At 44.1% G+C, this 20,066-nt stretch overlaps 1 long non-coding RNA gene across 1 annotated transcript in view; it reads right to left on the bottom strand.

Moving 5' to 3' along the window:
* LOC137375603 (uncharacterized) overlaps window positions 1-20,066 on the bottom strand; it is a 215,450-nt gene that overhangs the window by 11,098 nt on the left and 184,286 nt on the right. The gene's annotated exons all lie outside the window — the stretch shown is intronic.

The following is a 20,066-nucleotide window of genomic DNA, read 5'->3' as shown; positions in this document are numbered from 1 at the left end:
TTTGAATCCATCTTACACTGCATTAAAGATCACAGTTTTTAAAATATAACCATAACACACTGCCCAGCATTCATAACACAAGCTTTTCAGGCTTGATACATTCTGTAAACAGAGATAATAATTTCCTGAATTATTATACTGATACTGAAAATTGAATATTTTTGCCCTCTACTGATCAGATTTGGATAGTACTCTGTGTGTTAGAAGTCTTGAATAACTAGGAGCAGCTGTGCCTTTCATATCACATCCCTCACAATTCTGTAAACATTCAATGCGTTTTAAAGTTATGAGCTGCATGCCCTTGGTACAGTTGAATATCTATAAATATTAGTAAGTTTCCCAAATGACCAAATTATCAGAAAATCCTTAATTAGAACAATGAATGCTAATCCCAATTTGCAGACAATAAATGATCACCTGATATGTAAATAATAAACCACCTGATCCCAAATTTGACTAAAAACACTAGATTGCAAAATTGGATAGGACCCAAAAACAGGCATGGGTATCACAAAGCATAATTGGTGGAAATGATGGAAGTGGTCGTCGACAGTGCTATCCAGCGGCACTTCCTTCGCAATAACCTGCTCAGTTTGGGTTCCGCCAGGGCCACTCAGCTCCTGACCTCATTACAGCCTTGGATCAAACATGAACAAAAGAACTGAACTCAAGAGGTGAGGTGAAAGTAACAGCCCTTAACATCAAGGCAACATTTGACCGAGTATGGCGTCAAGGAGCCCGAGCAAAACTGGAGTCAATGGCAATCAGGGAGAAAACTCTTCACTGGTTGGAGTCATACCTAGCGCAAAGGAAGATGGTTGTGGTTGTTGGAGGTCAATCATCTGAGCTCCAGGACATTACTGCAAGAGTTCCTCAGGGTAGTGTCCTTGACCCAACCATCTTCAGCTGCTTCATCAATGACCTTCCTTCAACCATAAGGTCAGAAGTGGGGATGTTTGCTGATGATTGCACAATGTTCAGCACCATTCGTGACTCCTCAGATACTGAAGCAGTCCCTGTAGAAATGCAACAAGATCTGGACAATATCCAGGCTTGGGCTGATAAGTGGCAAATAACATTCGTGTCACACAAGTACCAGGCAATGACCATTTCAAACAAGAGAGAATCTAACCATCTCCCCTAGACATTCAATGGTATTACAATTACTGAATCCCCCACTATCATCATCCTGGGGGCTTACCATTGACCAGAAACTGAACTGGAGTAGCCATATAAATACCATGGTTTGGAATCCTGTAGCAAGTAACTCACCTCCTGACTCCCCAAAGCCTGTCCACCATCAACAAGGCACAAGTCAGGAGTGTGATGGAATACTTTCCACTTGCCTGGATGGGTGCAGCTGCAACAACACGCAAGAAGCTCAACATCCAGGACTAAGCAGCCCATTTGATTGGCACCCCATCCACAAGCATTCATATCCACCAATACCTAAGCTCAGTGGCAGCAGTGTGTACTATCTACAAGATGCACTGTAGCAATGCACCAAGGCTCTTTAGACAGCACCTTCAAAACCTGTGACCTCTACCACCTAGAAGGACAAGGGCAGCAGATGCATGGGAACACCACCATCTGCAAGTTCCCCTCCAAGCCACACATCATCCTGACTTGGAATTATATCGCCATTCTTTCACTGTTGCTGGGTCAAAATCCTGGAACTCAGTTCCTGACAGCACTGTTGGTGTACCTACCTCACATGGGCTGCAGAGGTTTAAGGAGGCAGCTTACCACCACCTTCACAAGGGCAATTAGCGATGGGCAATAAATGCTGTTGTAACCAGCGACACCCATATCCCTTGAATGAATAAAAAAAAATTAATCCACACCCGTTGCTTCTGATACAGGCAGCCCGCACACTTCATGCTGCATGCTGATTTTTAAAAAATTCTTTCATGGGATGAGAGCGTTGCTGCCTAATTGCCCTTGAGAAGATCATGGTGAGCTGCCTTCTTGAACCGCTACAGTCCATCTGGTGTAGGAACACCCACAGTGCTGTTAGGAAGGGAGTGACAGGTGTTTGACCCAATGGCAGTAAAGGAACGGAGATACAAATCTAAGTCAGGATGATGTCTGCTTTGGAGGGGAACTTGCTGGTGGCGGTGTTCCCACTCATCTGCTGCCCTTGTCCTTCTAGGTGGTAGAGGTCGCGGGTTTGGAAGGTGCTATCGAAGGAGGTTTGGTGAGTTCCTGCAGTGCATCGTGTATATGATTTCCATGATAGATGCATGCAGCCAACACTAAACGTGCAGCTGAGCTGATGCAGACCTCAGCAGAGGACCTGAGTTTGTGCAATGCTCACACCACTTAAAGGAGAGGTGCATTGGGCTGGAGCAGATGCTGGAACTTGTTGCAAATGAGGGTGTGAACAACAAGAACACTGAATTATCACATAGTAGCACAAATAGCATGCTCCAAGGTTCTGTAAAGCTACACTGGATGCTTTAATGGAGATGGTGGACAGGAGGTGAGAAGTCTTCTATCTGGAGGGTGCAGGAGGCCCTCCAAACTCTCAGAAAGCAGTAAGGACAAATAACCATGGCAGTCAATGACAAGACTTTAGCCCCAAGGACTGGATGCAGGGCTGCAAGAAATTCAATGATTTTACACGAATAGTCCAGGTCTGTAAATTCATCTTCAAATGCCATCTCACCAACTGCACCATTCGCCTCACATGTCATAGCCTCCATCACTACCTATCAGCAATCTCTATCAGTCATGACTCACACCTCACCCTCACACACTTAACACTTCTCCTAGCCTCATGTCAATATCTCACAGTTTGCACGCACTGCTAACTATTCACCCATGACAGCCACATCACCCATACACATTGTACCACACTCATTGACACACTTTCCTCTCTCCTGCAGGTCAAGGTGGCACCTAACTGGAGGCAGAAGCACCTAATAGGTAGGGAACAGGCATATGGCTGCATCTCCTAACCCCGATGGAGGAGACAAGGCTGAAAATATCGAAGATGATGACATCCTGATGTCTAATTATCCTTCTCAGATCCCACTAGCCCCTCATCCCACAATCTGTTCTGATTTATAAGCTGCACATGGTGTAAGCATGCTACTGTGGCTTTCCCTTCATGCCCTTAATATAACCCTACCCTTGTGCCTTTCTCCTTTCTCATGCCTAAGAACTGCCAGCTAGTCAGGCAGTGGTGGAGGAACAGGAACTGGAAGAGCAGGAAGACAGTGATGAAGAAACACCATCACTTGCTCTCATACTCCCAGTGACCAGCTCAGATACTGACATTTTACGTATTTTAGAGGATCACTTAAGGGTAGCACTTGTGCCAGCTCATCAGTGGAAGAGGTAGCATAAGAGTTCTGCTGCAGAGGACTCAGATGAATACTTTGATGGGGTGACCTATAGAAAAAGGCTGATGGATATGCACAATGAAATGCTTGATGTATTGGCAGGCCTCCCAGAAAGCCTGCAGTCAATGTCAAGAAACATGGGAGAGCCCAGCATCAAATTGACATTGGGCATTGTGCAGGGCTTGAAGCTCATCCTTTGTAGCATGTAAGTGATGGCCAAGTGTATTAGCATACTTATGTGTATTAGCATACTTATGGACATAACCGTGATGTAGTCTCTGATGGCTGATTTCTCAGTTTCCATTGCAGCACCAGCAGAAGCCTCGCAAAGTCTGGGTGTTGCAATCAACGTTCAGCCTGGAGTCATGCAACTTTGGTTTACTGCAAGCTCAGACTGCTGCCATCATGGCTATGGATACCAGTGTTCAAAGCATTGTCTCACAGCAGTCCAGAAATCCATCTTTCAACACATTACTGGGATTGGTGGGTGGGGAGTGACAGTGCCTCCATGAAGCCCGAACTTACTGCTCTCTCTCAGGATGACAGCATTTGTTCTCCTATCACTGCCACTCTGCCAGTGCCCTGGCTGCTCCCTGCCAGTCAGCCAGCCAACCAAGACAGCTGCTGTCCATGCCGAGATGGTGCAGTGCAAAGCTGTGCATTCTGGGACCAGAGCTGTTCAAGGTCATTCTGCAAAGCCACCTACAGTCTGCCTAACTGAAATCAGCAGCCATCCACTAGCTATGCTGCAGCACTGGAGTAGCACTGTATAGGAGCACTAGGACAGGAAAAGGCACATGGAAGACAAACACTAAGGGAATGCACAAAGATAATGTATTGAGTTTTGTATTCAATATGGCATGGATTGATTTATAAATTTGCTTTGGAATGTTTACTTTCTAGCAGCTTTAATTTTTGCATTTTGGCCAAGCAGACACTTTTATGGTCAATGTCAGAGGGAAGGTAAGGCATGGGATTTTTGGTGAATAGGGAATTGGGGTAGCATCTACTGGTATCACAATTAGGTGTGTCAAACACAGCCAGAAAGGGGCTGTGTTGTTTGTCTTCGCCCTTCCGCCTCCTTTTCATACTCCTCCTCCTTAGCTGGCACCATGTAGCTGGCGGCAGGGTCTGTGCCCTCATAATGGTGAGGTTGTGCACCATCCAGCAGACCACCATGAAACTTGACACACGCTCTACTGTGTATTACAGGGCTCTTCAGAGCAGTTCAAGCAGCATAAGCGTTGTTTCAGCAACTAACTGGTCTGCTCTATCACATATCACGTGACAACAAGGCTTCCATTGTATGCATCCTACCCACTTGTGCGTGGGTTGCGCGACTGATTATGGAAGTATTTGGTCAAAGATAGTAGCCCTTGTTGCCCAGTAGCCACCCTCTGGTTAGTTGGCTCATTGCAGATGGCACAGTGAACTGCTGCAGAATGAAGGCATTATGACTGCTGCTGCCAAGATACCAAGGCATTGATCTGCATGATTCACTGCATATGGTCCCATGCCAGCCAGACGTTGAGGGAGTGAAATCCCTTTTGGATGCAGTACATCTCAGAGTTGACATGCAGTGTCCGCGAAGAGACGTGTGTGCAGTCAATGGCATCTTGCATCATGAGGAAGCTTGCAATCCTCACAAAGCTGCATGCTCACTCCACCTGCTTCTCTCACTAGCAAGAGAGAATCAAATGTATTCAGCTTTCTTGGAATGCAGAACCTCAGTATCTTCTCTTCTGCAACAGTAGACAACAAACTGTGAGATGTTGCAAATATTGCCTGTTCTAACCTGGATGGAGCCAAAGGTCATGGCCACGGCTACCTTCACAGGCATTGGCAATGCCGTCTTCACCCAGCTCTAAGGCTGAAGCTGTGGCTGCAACATGTGTCAGATTTCTGTGAGAACCTCCTTAGTGAAGCGGAGACATGTGACATGCTGTTTCTTGCTGAGGTTCAGAAAGGAGAATTTCTCCCTGAACTCCCCAGGTGGATATTTCCTCTTGCTGAGACCCTTTCTCCCCTCTTCCACCTCTCTCTTCCAGCAGCTTGTCCTGCTCTGTTTTGTCTCTGCTTATTCTCCCAGTCATGCTGCCCAAGGGAGATGCAAACTGTTGCACCCATGTCTTGAAACAGTGCATGCTTAAGAGAGGATGTTAGCTGGAGTGTTGAGCTCCAAAATGGCAGCGTTTGTGTCAAATCAGCATTACACTCTGTTTGTTGTCATGATCTGCTTACTCTGCATACTTCCAGCAGCCATTACCTGTATGTGCGCTAATGCCCTCACCAAAATGCCATCCAGCACAGCTAGCACAAGAAGTGTGTGTGCACACCATGGACTCCATTTTGGAGGCAGTATGGCACCAGTAGCGTCAACAAACCATGCACTACAGAGCTGAAGTTCGAGGCCCTCGTGTTTACAAGAAACCTGTCAAATGAAAAGTAAATTAAGTTTAATTCAATTAGTCAAATGACACCATCTATGAAGCTTAACATATTTTACACTTTATGTATTGGTATGAAACAAAACGTTTTGTACCATACCAACTTAATCTCAGCACTATGATGTTAGCTTGCTACATTTTGCAGCGGAGTCAAGTATTGCTCTACACATCAGTCACGTGGGACATGATTAAGAATGTGGCTCGATGGTAAACGGGCAATAGATGTCATCTGGGCAAAATATATTCAATTAATAGAATTTACAGACAAGCACTAAGTCAATGGGAGTAAAAATAATGGGTGGTGATAGAAAATGAATTTAGTTTTCTCAATTACTATTTCTTAAAAATAAAAAAAATAAATAAATGAAAATAAATAAACAAATAAATAGATAAATTATCAATAACATACTCTGGAGCAATTAGTTGTGTTCAGCTTTAACAATGTGAAGATAGGAGAATGTTCTTCAGTTGTGACAAGCAATTAGCCATGATTTATGGCTTTCAGAGCCTCATATCCACAACACTTCCCACTACGTGTGCAAAGCATGTCTCACTGAATCTCAGACAGTTATGCACAATAAAGTCCCTAATGCCTTTGTGAATATGTTTCAGTCTTTCCCTACATGCTGTATCATGGGCAATGTTATTACTCAGAAAATATGTTATGTATATTTCTGCTGCAGTTAAGCTAAGAACAAGCTTCAACTTTTTTTTCCTGTATATATACTTTAACAAAGCTTCAACCTTTGATGTAATTGTTGAAATTGAATTTGATCTGAATGTTTCCTTGCTGAAGATTCAAAGGTTTGTTGCAGGCCCTTATTTCAAGTGGCTCATTTACTTTTCCATTTAAGGTGAAAAAGTAGTTCAAATTGAAGCATTGCAGCTACCCTGGGACTGTAAATATATTACTTGCAGGATGAAAAAGGTCTTAAGGGACCAACAGTGTCAGTTTGAAGTGATATACTGGGCACTTAGGCAGTTATTTTCATAATAATTTTAACATGTTATGAAAGACAGGCAATGTTTATGAAGGCAAACTAATGGTCAGGCAGTTAAATGCAGCAAAATACCCTCTAGTCTGCTAACAATCAGTTCAGGGACAGCAAGTTAAATAGATTTGACTTCATGCAACTGCCTGTAGGTCACACTGCTTCATAAGGACAGAAAAGAATCAATAACAAGTTATTACAAAAACAAATTATACCAATGCTGCAAGTGATATTCAAAAAGTCTAACTTTTTCTTATTTTTGTAAACGAGTATCCAATCAGCACGATTTCAATTAGTCACAAATGTTTTGTGAATAAAAGAACAAGGTTTTACATAGTGTAATCTTGAAAACATCTAAATTGTTCCTGTTTGTCAAAGTTCTCTTGAAATTGAGAAACCAAAGTGAAGGGTCAAGGCCAATGGTGCATTGCACATTAAGGTTGAAAAGAGCAAGAGCGCTGAGGACTGGACACACTCTTGGGTCCCGATATTTTCCAGGGCGGGTTGCATAGGCGGAGGAGACGGAGTTTCGGATGGGAAACCCGGAAATCCAGATTTCTATGTGTGCTGTGAAGTTTTAGTTCCAAAGCATGCATCTTTTCTCTTTGCCAGGAACCTCGCCTGCTTGACAGGCATGACTTCCAGTTGGGCGGGGGAAACTTGGAGCAAGCCGCAGCCACAGGTAGGGAGCCTATAGCTGCCACTGGGTGTAAGGGATGTTTGATCCCCAGCCCAGGGTGTCTGACCCTAGTAGGGAGGCCCCAAATCCTGACTGCAGGGGGTGGGGATTCTGATAGCTGGGGTCTGAGGGAGGGGGTGAATTCTGATCCAAGTGAAGAAAGTAAGCTTGGGGTGCCAGGAGGAAGTACTCCTTCTGCTCCTGGCCCACAAGAAGTACTAGAAAGCCACTTCGCTTCTCCCTGAATCTGTCTTTCCCTCCCTTGCGCTATTGGGTTTCCTGTGGCCTGCGAAACACAGTCGGTCAGGATTAAATGTGAAGCCCCCAGCCTCATTAAATATTTAAATTGCCAACCTAACTCCCGGCAGTGGATTGGCTGCCTGCCAACTGTTCCACTTCTGTTAAACCTGAAAATGGATGGGTTGAAGGCAGGGTGGAGTTGGGTTTGAGATTTTTAAAATTTTAACATCTCACCTGTTGTCAAACAACCCACCTTTGGGCATTAAAATTCACCCCTTAGTTTTATTCAGTTTGTGAATGATGTTACTAGTCGGGTACCGCAAGGATCAGTGCTTGGGCCCCAGCTGTTCACAATCTATATAAATGATTTGGTTGTGGGGACCAATTGTAATATTTCCAAATTTACTGTTGGCACAAAACTATGCAGGATTCTAAATTATGAGGAGGATGCAAGGAGGCATCAAGGGGATCTGGATAGGCAAGAACATGGTAGATGGAATATAATGTGAATACATGTGAAGTGATCCACTTTGGTAGAAAAAACAGAAAGACAGAGTATTTCTTCAATGGTGAGAGGTTGGGAAGTGTTGCTGTCCAAAGGGACCTGGGTTTCCTTGTTCATGAGTCACTAAAAGCTAGTATGCAGGTGCAGCAAGCAATTAAGAAGGCAAATGGTATGTTGGCCTTCATCGCAAGGAGATTTGAGTACAGAAGTAAGGATGTCTTGCTGCAATTGTATAGAGCCTTGGTGGAGTATTGTGTACAGTGTTGGTCTCCTTATCTAAAGAGTGCAACGGAGGTTCACCAGACTAATCCCTGGGGTAGTGGGGTGTTTTACGAGGAGAAATTGCAGAAACTGGGCCTGTATTCTCTAAATTTTCAAAGAATGAGAGGTGATGTCATTGAAACTTACAAAATTCTTACAGGGCATGACAGGGTAGATGTGGATAGGATGTTTCCACAGGCTGGTGAGTCTAAAACCAGGCAACACAGTCTCAGAATAAGGGGTTGGCCATTTAAGACTGAGTTGAGGAGGAATTTCTTAACAGAGAGTGGTGAATCTTTGGAATTCTCTACCCCAGAAGGCAGTGGAAGCTCAGTCATTGAGCATAGCATGTTCAAGAAAGAAATCGATAGATTTCTAGATACTAATGACATCAAGGGATATGGGGATAGTGGGGAAAATCCTATATGTCTCTCCTTTATTCCTCTTCCCCTTCTTTGTCTTCTTTATTTCATTATTTTGTCACTTGTTGTGTTTCCTTAGTGTACCTAATAGTATTAATGGTGGAGGCAGAGGTTGCTTATGCCAGTGCTAAGGTTGTTTTGAAGCAGACTGCTTTGATGTGATGGTGTTGAGTTTCTTGAGCATTACTGGGCGGCACAGTGGCGCAGTGGTTAGCACTGCAGCCTCACAGCTCCAGGGACCCGGGTTCGATTCCGGGTACTGCCTGTGTGGAGTTTGCAAGTTCTCCCTGTGTCTGTGTGGGTTTTCTCCGGGTGCTCCGGTTTCCTCCCACAAGCCAAAAGACTTGCAGGTTGATAGGTAAATTGGCCATTATAAATTGTCACTAGTATAGGTAGGTGGTAGGGAAATATAGGGACAGGTGGGGATGTTTGGTAGAAATATGGGATTCGTGTAGGATTAGTATAAATGGGTGGTTGATGTTCGGCACAGACTCGGTGGGCTGAAGGGCCTGTTTCAGTGCTGTATCTCTAATCTACTGAAGCTAAACCCATCTAGTGCAAGTTTTTTTTATTCATCTTTGGGATGTGGACGTTGCTGGCAAGGCCAGCATTTATTGCCCATCCCTAATCACCCTAAGGAGGTGGTGGTGAGCCACCTTCTTGAACTGCTGCAATTTGTGTGGTAAAGGTACTCCCACAGCACTGTCAGGTAGGGAGTTCCAGGATTTTGACTCATGATGATGAAGAAACATTATAAAGTTTCATGTCAAGATGGTATGTGACTTGGAGGAGAACTTCAGGTGGTAGTGTTCCTGTGCGTCTGCTACCCTAGTCCTTCTAGGTGGCAAAGGTCCTGTGTTTGGAAGGTGCTGTCAAATTAGGCTTGGCAAGATGCTGCAGTGCACCTTCTGGATGGTACACACTGCAGCCACCGGAGGGAGTGAATGTTTAAGGTGCTGGATGGGGTGTCAATCAAGTTGCTGCATTGTCCTGGATGTTGTTGAGCTTCTTGATTGTTTTTTGAACTGCAATCATCCAGGCAAGTGGAGTGTATTCCATCACACTCCAGACTAGTAACTTATGGATGATGGAAAGGCTCTTGGAAATCAGGAGGTCAGTCACTTGCCACAGAATACCCAGTCTTTGACCTGTTCTTGTAGGCACAGTATTTATATGGCTGGTCCAGTTAAGTTTCTGGTCCATGGTGACTCCCAGGATGTTGATGGTGGGTAGGATGAGAATTTGATGATGATAATACTATTGAATCTCAAGGGGAAATGTTAGATCCCCTTTTATTGGAGATAATCATTGTCTGACACTTATGTGGGGTGTAATTATAACTTGCCGTTTATCAACCCAATCCTGAATGTTGTCCAGGTCTTGCTGCACTATTTGAGGAATTGTGAATGGGACAGGGCATGTGCAATCATCAGCGAACATCCTCAATTCTGACCGTATGATAGAGGGAAGGTCATTGATGAAAATGGTTGGGCCTAGGACACTGTATCGAGGAACTCCTACAGTTATATCCTGAAGCTGAAATGATAGACCTGCAACAACCACAACCATCTTCCTCTGTGCTAGGTATGACACCAATCAGTGGCCATGCTGCCTTGATGTCAAGGGCAGCCTCTCACACCATACCTCTGGAATTAAGCTCTTATTCCCACTTATGGACGAAGGCTGTAATGGGGTCTGGAGCTGAGTGGTTCTGGTGGAACGGGCCAACCTGAGCAAGTGCGTAGAAGTAAAATGTATTCCATCATACATCTGATTTATGCTTTGTAGGGGTGAAAGGCTTGGAGGATTCAGAAGGTGAGCTACTTGCCATAAAAAACACAGACTCTGAATTGCTGTTGTTGCTACAACATTTATGTGGCTGGTTTAGTAGAGCTTCTGGTCACCCACATGATGGAGGATGTCATCAGTGTGGAGATGGGGCTTTGTCTGCACAAGAACTGTACAGTGGCTACTCCAGCTGTCATAGACAGGCGCAGGAAGCAGAACTTCAGGATTTTGATGGTTGGAAACTTTCCGATAATATTGCCATTGAATGTCATTCAAAAATTATTAGGGCTCTCTGATTGTGAAGCTGCAGAACTTTAACCTAAGGCATTAGTTGTGGAATGGTTTTGCTCTGTCTATAGCATGCTGCTTTCACTTTGGTGTTTGATGTTGTACCTCCACCAGGTTGACAGCTCATTTTCGGGTACAGCTGGTACTGGTTTTGTCATACTCTTCTATGCTCCTCATTGAGCCAGGCTTGGTCACTTGGCTTTATGGCAATGGAGGAGTGAGGAATATGCCAGGCCATGAGATTACAGATTGTAGTGATGTACAATTTTTCTGCCATTGATGGCCCACAGTACCTTCATTGCTGCCCAACTTTGGGCTGAGAATCTGTTCTTAATCTACCTCACTTAGCATACTGGTAATGTCACACAACATGATAAAGGGTGGCCTCAGTATGATGATGGGGCTTGGTCTCCACAAAGACTATATAATGGTTACTCCAATGCTGTTGTGAATAGTTGCATCTGCAACAGGTAAATTGGTGACGACGAGCCTTTATTATCTTCAGTGTTTCCTCTAAGTTGAGAAGTATTGATTCCTTAGCTGAGGGAGGATGGTAGGATCAGCAGTAAGTTTCCTTGTCCATGTTTGACCTAAAGTCGTCAGTCGTCACCTCCCCCAACTGCATGCAGTTTTGCCAGTGAGATAACATATCTAGTGATGGTGATGGAAGAATCTGGTATTTTGGATCATAGGCATACTCACAAAATCAGACCTATGTCAAAGCTTTCCTAACTTTGGACCAATCCCCAGCTGTTAGTGAAGAGCACTTTACTTAGTCAACTGGGCTAGTTCTGCCTTTGTTGTATCCTACTCCTTGTGGCCTCACAGGAAAACAGAAAATATAAGATTTTAAACTTATCTTTCGGTCCCCTTCTTCTTCCTCACTGGGTTGGCCTGGCAGGAAATTTATTGCTGTTCCCCACTCAGGCTGCCCAGCAAAAATTGCTTTCAGGTGGCAGTGAAGTGATCGGGATCCCACCAGCTTTGAGTAGGTATCCTTACCAACTGCTCAAGAGATCTGATTAAAATACAAACCAGTCAACTCCCATTGGCTCCAAGGACAAGCAAGAAACTTGGACGATTTTAACTACCCTCCTGCCCAATATCCACAGGCAGGTAGAGTTAAAATAACCCACTAGTCAAAGAAGGTTCATGGAGTTGATTTATCAGTTGAAGTTTAAGTTGATTACTTAGTAGGCCCTTGTGAATATGGTTGTAACTATCTGAGCCTCTGCACTATAGTCTGACCCCAGGTGGTGCACTGACCCATAGACTCATTAGAAGAGTCTTACTCACACTGCAAGAATATAAGTTTGCACTCTGAACTTTATATTACTGCCAGGCAACCTTAACCATCAGTCGTACATACCAAGAAATTGTAGGTGAACTACCTATGACTTTTATCTATTAATCAACAATGAAAAATCACAAACAACGCGCCTGCTTTTTCCTGGCATGTGTGGAGCATTCCTATCATCAGTGCAAACATGGAAATTAATTCCTTTGCATTCATATGTCCTGATAACAGGGATACATATAGATGAAATGTTTCAATTACAGATTTTCTCCCCACATGCTTCCTGACGATTGTTGCTGATTCTCATTATCTTAAGTGTTATTTTGCTTTAGTATGATCTGTATGGTTTTCAGGATAGTTGATATTTCATTAAACTGTGCTATTTGATTGTGACTCCATTTTGCTTTCAAAAACAAGTCTGGGACCAACAAGTGAGTCAAGGCTTAACATTAGGGTAAATTGGTGTCCCTGTAAATTCTGTATATAGTGACATTTCTTTTCTGAAGATCTGAGAGAGGGTAATGGGCTCCACATTTCATCACGTGAACTCAAGGCTAAGTTCTGGCCTTTATTTTCACTTGTTCAGTAGAAAACTGATTGTATTCCTACTCAACATGCTACATCAATCAATCCACACCACAGTAATATGATTCTTTCATACTGAAGACTCAATATGAAAAAACAAAACAATCTCTGAGATACTTGGGTATATTCAAGACTGGGACAGTAATTCTTTGATCACACCATTAGTAATTTCATCTTTAAATTGTTGTTTTATTTCTTTGCCCTTACATTTTATTTTTTCTTTAAGATTTGAAACAAAATTCCTGTGTGTTATTAAGCTTGTTAGTTGATTCTAGCCAAAGTATTTGGGCCTTAAATCTTTGCCAAGTTGTTTAGAGTAAAGGCTTCATCCACATTTAATAAAAACACAAAGTAGATTTACAGAAGATGATTTAGTCCCTCAGGACTATTGTGGTGAATTGTCTTCTATTGGTTCAGTACTTAGACATTTTACTCAATAACCAGTTAAAAGTCACATTGGCCCCAAATTTGCTCATAGTTCCTATTCACTCCAGTCATAACTCTAGCAAGAGCCTAATGGAATCTACTGAAAATGGCAGGGTGCAGTTGCTCCAATTCCAGATTTCCTAGTTGACCTGGTAAGGGGTGGTACCTCAGCCCCTTACAATATCATCGACAACAGTCACCAGCTCCCGCTGAGTTCCTACATTAGAGGTGGCCACTTCCCTAGGAATCAACTGCCCGACTGGAGGCTGGCTGATTGAGTGAGATGAGTGCAAGTAAGTCTAGCCGAGAAGCGTAACCCAGAAGAAAGGATATTTAAAAAAAAATTAAATTGGCTTCACCTCCACCCACCCCACCATTGCAGGCACAGAACACATTTTAGGGCTACATGGGGCAGGTGGGCACTGGAGAGACGTTCGTTGGCTTTGTATGCATTAGATGCCTGCTGCTGACCCTACAAACTCTAGCAGGGCATGGTTTTCAAGGCCTTTAAGTTCAAGTAAATAAGTGCATGGTCTCAGCTAATTATTAAGCCATTGATGTTACTTTCTGCTTCCTTATTAAATCTTTATTTGCAGGTCTTCTAGAGTTCTTCAGCCGATCTGTGTTCTGGTTCATAGGTAGCTACTATTTCATTTCCAAATCACTATCCTGATAATCCTGGTATAAGCTGGCTAAGTATCAGTATACTTTAGTTGGATCCATGTGAAAGTCAAAATTTACAAGGAACTATTTCTTTATGGATATGCCTTAGGCTAATTTGTATTATAGGTTTTTTGGGCCCTTGGTCAGCCTGTTTTTGCATGTATAATAATGGAAATCTGATTCTGTAGCTCATAGTGGAAGAGAGCGTGACCCAATAGGCTATAGAATCATAGCATGTGATCTGTGCAAAACATAAGCATAAACAAATTTTAAAAAGCATTCAGGTAAATGTGAAAATACAGTGGTCTCAAAAATTCATGTTACTTTTTGTGCACCTGTTACACTGTTCGGATGGGATTTGCAGCCACTGGTGAACTGCATCTCTGACCCTACTGGAATTTGGGGCGTCAACTCATTTTAATGACCTATACATCTTAAGATGGCAGCAGATTTCTGGAGGCAGGGAAATGGTGAGCGGTGTTTAGTGGAGGTAATGAAGAGCCAGCAAGAGATCCACGTTTTCTCTTTTCGGGAAGGCTCGCTGTATCACGTGCCAATCAGACACTTAACTGTGCAGCAGCGAGCCTTCCCTGGGATTAACAACACTGGGGAAAGAAGTCCCACCCACTAAGAGCTGTCAGTCAATCAGAGGCTGGCAGCTCATTTAATCAGCAGGGCCACTGCAGAGGCGATGTTTGCTGGTGGTAATGCACCCAACCGAGGCCAAGGGCACAGGTGAATGCTGGCAGGAGGGGTTTTGTGGGTGGAGGTTGAGGGGGAGTGGGGTGTAGGGGGCAGTAATAAGGGCAAGGGCAGTGGCTCTCAGCAGGTAACCTCCCCTTCCTGATCCCAGGCACTGTGCCTTTGAATGAGGGACCCCCCCCCCCCTGCCGCTCCGTCCCACCGCCGCACCCCCCCACCCCACCAGGGAGCTGGCAAGCAACCCGCAAGGGTCTACTTGTCATGCTCCCCGCATGGCGACAGGGCCACCTGCCGATGGACTAACACCAGCGATAGCAGGAAGAGGCCCTTAATTGGGCATTAGTTGTCGACTTAAGGGCCTCAATTGCTGGCGTGCAGGAAAACCATCCACAGGCCTTCCTGCCACGCACTTAATTGGGGTGGAGGTGGGAAGGTGGCGGGGTCCCCATCTGCCACCATGCCGCCTGATTAAATGCTCTTCCTGCCTTCAAACTCACCATGGGAGAGAGAATAAAATCTAGCCGTGTGTGTGCTTTCCCCTCCAGCTTTGACAAAATGTTCAACGACATTGATTTTTAACCAAATGATACCTAGTGCTCTCTCAAGACAATATATCAGCTTCTACCCAACACCCTGATGGGCTGCAGGAAAGTGGTGGAAGAACGAGCACAAAATTTTGCAGATACTGATCTGCAAATCCTCCCTGTTGAAATCTGCCAGAGGAGGGACTGCCTGCTGGGTACACACGGAAGGAGGCAACCCAAAGTAGTCACCATAGCAATATGGAGAGAGGTGGAATTGACACTAAGTGCTACCCCTCTTACCCCTAGGATAACAAATCCATGCTAATGACCTAACCAAGCCTTTTAAATTTGGCTCCGTGGATACCCCTTCACTGACCAGCCTCACTTCTACTGGACTCAGCCACTCAGCTTCCCATGGGGATCTAGAGGAGCAGAGAATGGATGAGGATTGAGCCATCCCACAGCAAAAGCTACTGAGACTCTTTCCCTTAATTGAGGCACCACAAACTAAGAGGTCATGGGTCCTGCAGATGTTTGATAAACATCATAACTATGTGCAGGCATTGAGGTCATTTGTCCAGGATGAGCAGCATATTACGGGGCTCTTGATTTGGTTTCCTAGCTTTATATGCAGCAGCATCAGGGAAGAATTCTCATTGCTTCAGAGATCAGTGAACACAAGAAGACAAGAAATAAGAACAGAATTAGACTATATGGCCCATCGAGCCTGCTCCACCATTCAATACGATCATGGCTGATTTCCTGCCCGCTCCCCATATCCCTTGATTCCCTGTGAGACCAAAAATCTATCTTTCCCAGGCTTGAATGTATTCAATAATGGAGCATCCACAACCCTCTGGGGTAGAGAATTCCAAAGATTCACAACCCTTTGAGTGTAGTAATGTCTCCTCATCTCAGTCCTGAATGATTGCCCCTTACCCTGAGACTATGCCCCCATGTTCTAGATTCCCCGGCCAGTGGAAACAATCTCTCAGCTTCTACCCTATTAAGCCCTTTCAGAATCTTGTATGTCTCAATAAGATTGCCTCTCATTCTTCTAAACTCCAGAGAATATAGGCCCAATTTATTCAGCCTCTCATCATTTGACAACCCCCTCAGCCAGGGACCAATTTAGTAAATCTTCACTGCACCGCCTCCAGTGCAAGTATATCCTTTCTTAAATGTGGAGACCAAAACTGCACACAGTATTCCAGGTGTGGTCTCACCAAAGCCCTGTACAGTTTTAGTAAGACTTTTTTATTCCTGTACTCCAATCTCCTTGCAATAAAGGCCAACATGCCTTCCGAATAGCCTGCTGCACCTGCATGTTAACTTTGTGCATTCCTTGTACAAGTACCCCCCAAGTCTCTCTGAACATCAAAACCTACCAGTTTCACACATTTTAAAAAATATTCTGCTTTGCTATTTTTGCAATCAAAGTGAACAACTTCACACTTCCCTACATTATACTCATTTGCCATCTTGTTGCCCACAAACCGAGCCTGTCTATATCTCTTTGTAGCCTCTCTGTGTCCTCCTTGCAGCTTACCTTTCCACCGAGCTTTGTATCATCAGTAAACTTAGATACATTACTCTCTGTCTCTTCATCCAAGACTGCTTTATTGAACTCTGCAACTGTCTCCTTTCACAGAAGAATTTGAGGACAAATCTACCATATTAGAAGCATTGGAGGACAAATGCCCTGAGGGACAGGCAAGTTTAATAGAAAACATAGAAACATTGAAAATATGAGCAGGAGTAGGCCATTCGGCCCTTTGGGCCTGCTCCGCCATTCTAAAAAGATCATGGCTGATTGTCTAATTCAGTACCCTGTTCTCGCTTTCTCCCCATATCCCTTGATACCTTTGGCATTAAGAAATATATCTATCTCCTTCTTGAAAATATTTAATGACTTGGCCTCCACTGCCTTCTGCGGTAGAGAATTCCACAGGTTCCCCACCCTCTGAGTGAAGAAATTTCTCCTTATCTCGGTTCTAAATGGCATACCCCGTATCCTGAGACTGTGATCCCTGGTTCTGGACTCCCCAGTCATCGGGAAAATCCTCCCTGCATCTAGCCTGTCTAGTCCTGTTAGAATTTTATAGGTTTCTCAGTCCATACCTTATAAAGTCTGCAGGAGCTAAGATGGATGGGCCTTATTGTTTGTTGATGTTCTCTTAGTCTTCTGTATTCTGTTCTCCTCTTTCTGTTCCTCCTTCTCCTCCTCCATTAGGATATAAAATTAAGGAATTCGCAAAGGAAACCCATGCTGCTCTATGGTATCCCTTACTGTGTCTGGAGTCTAAAATGCACTGGTGACCAGAGAGACTGGCAGTCTGAAAAGCAGTTCAGTAGTGCTCCACACCAGAAAAAGAAAGTTGCAGGCAAACATGAAATATAGGCAAAAGTATTCAAAACTGTAAGCACCTTAAAATGATACACTTCCACTGGTCAGTCCTGAGAAGGCTGGGTTCATTTATCTGCATGTAACTAGCCTCAATAAAAACAAGGAGTAATGGGCTGAGATTAGTTGATCCAGAAACTTGAGCTTAGCCAAAACTCTACTGCCCATATCCTAACTTGTAACATGTCCCATTCGCTCATTACCTCTGAGCTTGCTGACATACATTGGCTCCAGGTTCACCAATGCCTTAATTTGAAAATTTTCATCCTCATGTTGAAATCCCTCCATGGCCTTGCCCTTCCCTATCTCTGTCTCCTCCAGCCCTAGAACCCTCCAAAACTCTGTGTTCCTCCATTCCTGGCTTCTTGATCATCCCTAACTTCCTTCACCCCACCATTGGCAGCTGTACAATTAGCTGTATAGACCCTAAGATCTGGAACTCCTGCCCTAAATCTCTCCACCTTCCTCTGTTCCTTTAAGGCATTCCAAGACCTCTTTGACCATGCTTTAATCACAGGATCAAATGTCTTCTTCTTTGGCTGGTGTCAACTATTTTGTTGAATACACTTCTGTCAAGAGCCTTTGGATTTTTTTCTGTATTAAAGGTGCAATATAAATGCAAGTTCTTGGTGTTGTGCATGCCAGGAACTTTGACTCCTAAGCCATCCAAATTATTTGCACATGTACACCAGTAAAGAGGTGGACATAGGAATTGGCTTCTCCTACCCCAACTTAAACTTGATGGGAACAAAAAAGGGCAGAACAATGGCAGAAAAGAATCCCGCTGAGAACTATAAGCCACTAGATCAAGTTGCACTGCTGCAGCACTCCTAACCCACACCTACAAGTGTGAACTTTTGTTGCAAAAGTAAATAATATGGTTCTTAAGTCTATAAAAACATGAAAGACACGAACATGATAATAGGGAATGAAACTAGTCAAGTGGTAGAAGTGTCAGTGGGGGAGCATTTTGGGGATAGTGACCATAACTCTGTAAGATTTAAGGTAGTTGTGGAAAAGGACAAAGATGGACCAGAAATAAAGGTACTGAATTGGGGGAAGGCCGATTTCAATATGATAAAACAGAATCTGGCCAAAGTGGATTGGGAGCAGCTACTTGTAGGAAAGTCTACATCACATCAGTGGGAGTCATTCAAAGAGGAAATTGTGAGAGTTCAGAACCAACATGTACCCGTTAAGGTGAAGGGTAGGACTAACATGCCCAGGGAACCCTGGATGTCAAGGGATATAGGGCATTGAATCAGGACAAAAAAGGAGGCTATGGCAGATCCCATGCGCTGAAAACAGCAGAGGCACTAGAGGAGTAAAGAAAGTGTAGGGTGGCACTTAAAAAAGTAATTAGCAGAGCGAAGAGGGGACTTGAAAAAACACTGGCAGGCAAGATAAAGGAAAATCCTAAGGCATTTTATAAGTATATTAAGGGTAAGAGGATAACCAGGGAAAAAGTAGTGCCCATTAGGGAACAACGTGGCAATCTTTGTGTGAAGCCAGAGGACACAGGTCAGGTTTTAAATAATTATTTTTCATCGGTGTTCACTATGGAGATTGGTTAAGAAGGTAAGAGCCCATGGGATCCAGGGCAAATTGGCAAATTGGATCCAAAATTGGCTTAGCGGCAGGAGGCAGAGGGTGATGGTCGAGGGTTGTTTTTACGAGTGAAAGACTGTGATCAGCGGTGTACCGTAGGGATCGGCGCTTGGACCTTTGCTGTTTGTAGTGTACATTAATGATTTAGACGTGAATATAGGAGGTATGATCAGTAATTTCGCCGATGACATGAAAATTGGTGGTGTTGTAAATAGTGAGGAGGAAATCCTTAGATTACAGGGAGATATAGATGGGCTGGTAAGATCGGCAGAGCAGTGGTAAATGGAATTTAATCCTGAAAAGTATGAGGTAATGCATTTTGGGAGGACTAGCAAGGCAAGGGAATATACAATGGGTGGTAGGACCCTAGGAAGTACAGAGAGTCAGAGGGACTTTGGTGTCCTTGTCCATAGATCACTGAAGACAGCAGCACAGGTAGATTAGGTGGTTCGGAAGGCATATGGGATACTTGCCTTTATCAGTTGAGGCATAGAATTTAAGAGCTGGGAGGTTATGATGGAGCCCTATAAAACGCGAGTTAGGCCACAGCTGGAGTACTGTGTACAGTTCTGGTCACCACGCTGTCGGAAGGATGTGATTGCACTGGAGAGGGTGCAGAGGAGATTTACCAGGATGATGCCTGGGCTGGAGCATTTCAGCTATGAAGAGAGACTGAAAAGGTTAAGGTTCTTTTCCTTGCAGCAGAGAAGGCTGAGGGGGGACATGATTGAGGTGTACAAGATGATGAGGTGCATTGATAGTTTAGATAGGAAGAAACTTTTTCCCTTAGCAAAGGGGTCAAGAACCAGGGGGCATAGATTTAGGGTAAGGGGCAGGAGGTTTAGGGGGGATTTGAGGAAAAAATTTTCACCCAGAGGCTGGTTGGAA

This window comes from Heterodontus francisci, chromosome 12 (assembly GCF_036365525.1).
Source record: "Heterodontus francisci isolate sHetFra1 chromosome 12, sHetFra1.hap1, whole genome shotgun sequence".
Taxonomy (NCBI): domain Eukaryota; kingdom Metazoa; phylum Chordata; class Chondrichthyes; order Heterodontiformes; family Heterodontidae; genus Heterodontus; species Heterodontus francisci.
Note: the sequence above shows the minus strand (reverse complement) of the source record. Positions and strands in the feature narration are given on the sequence as shown.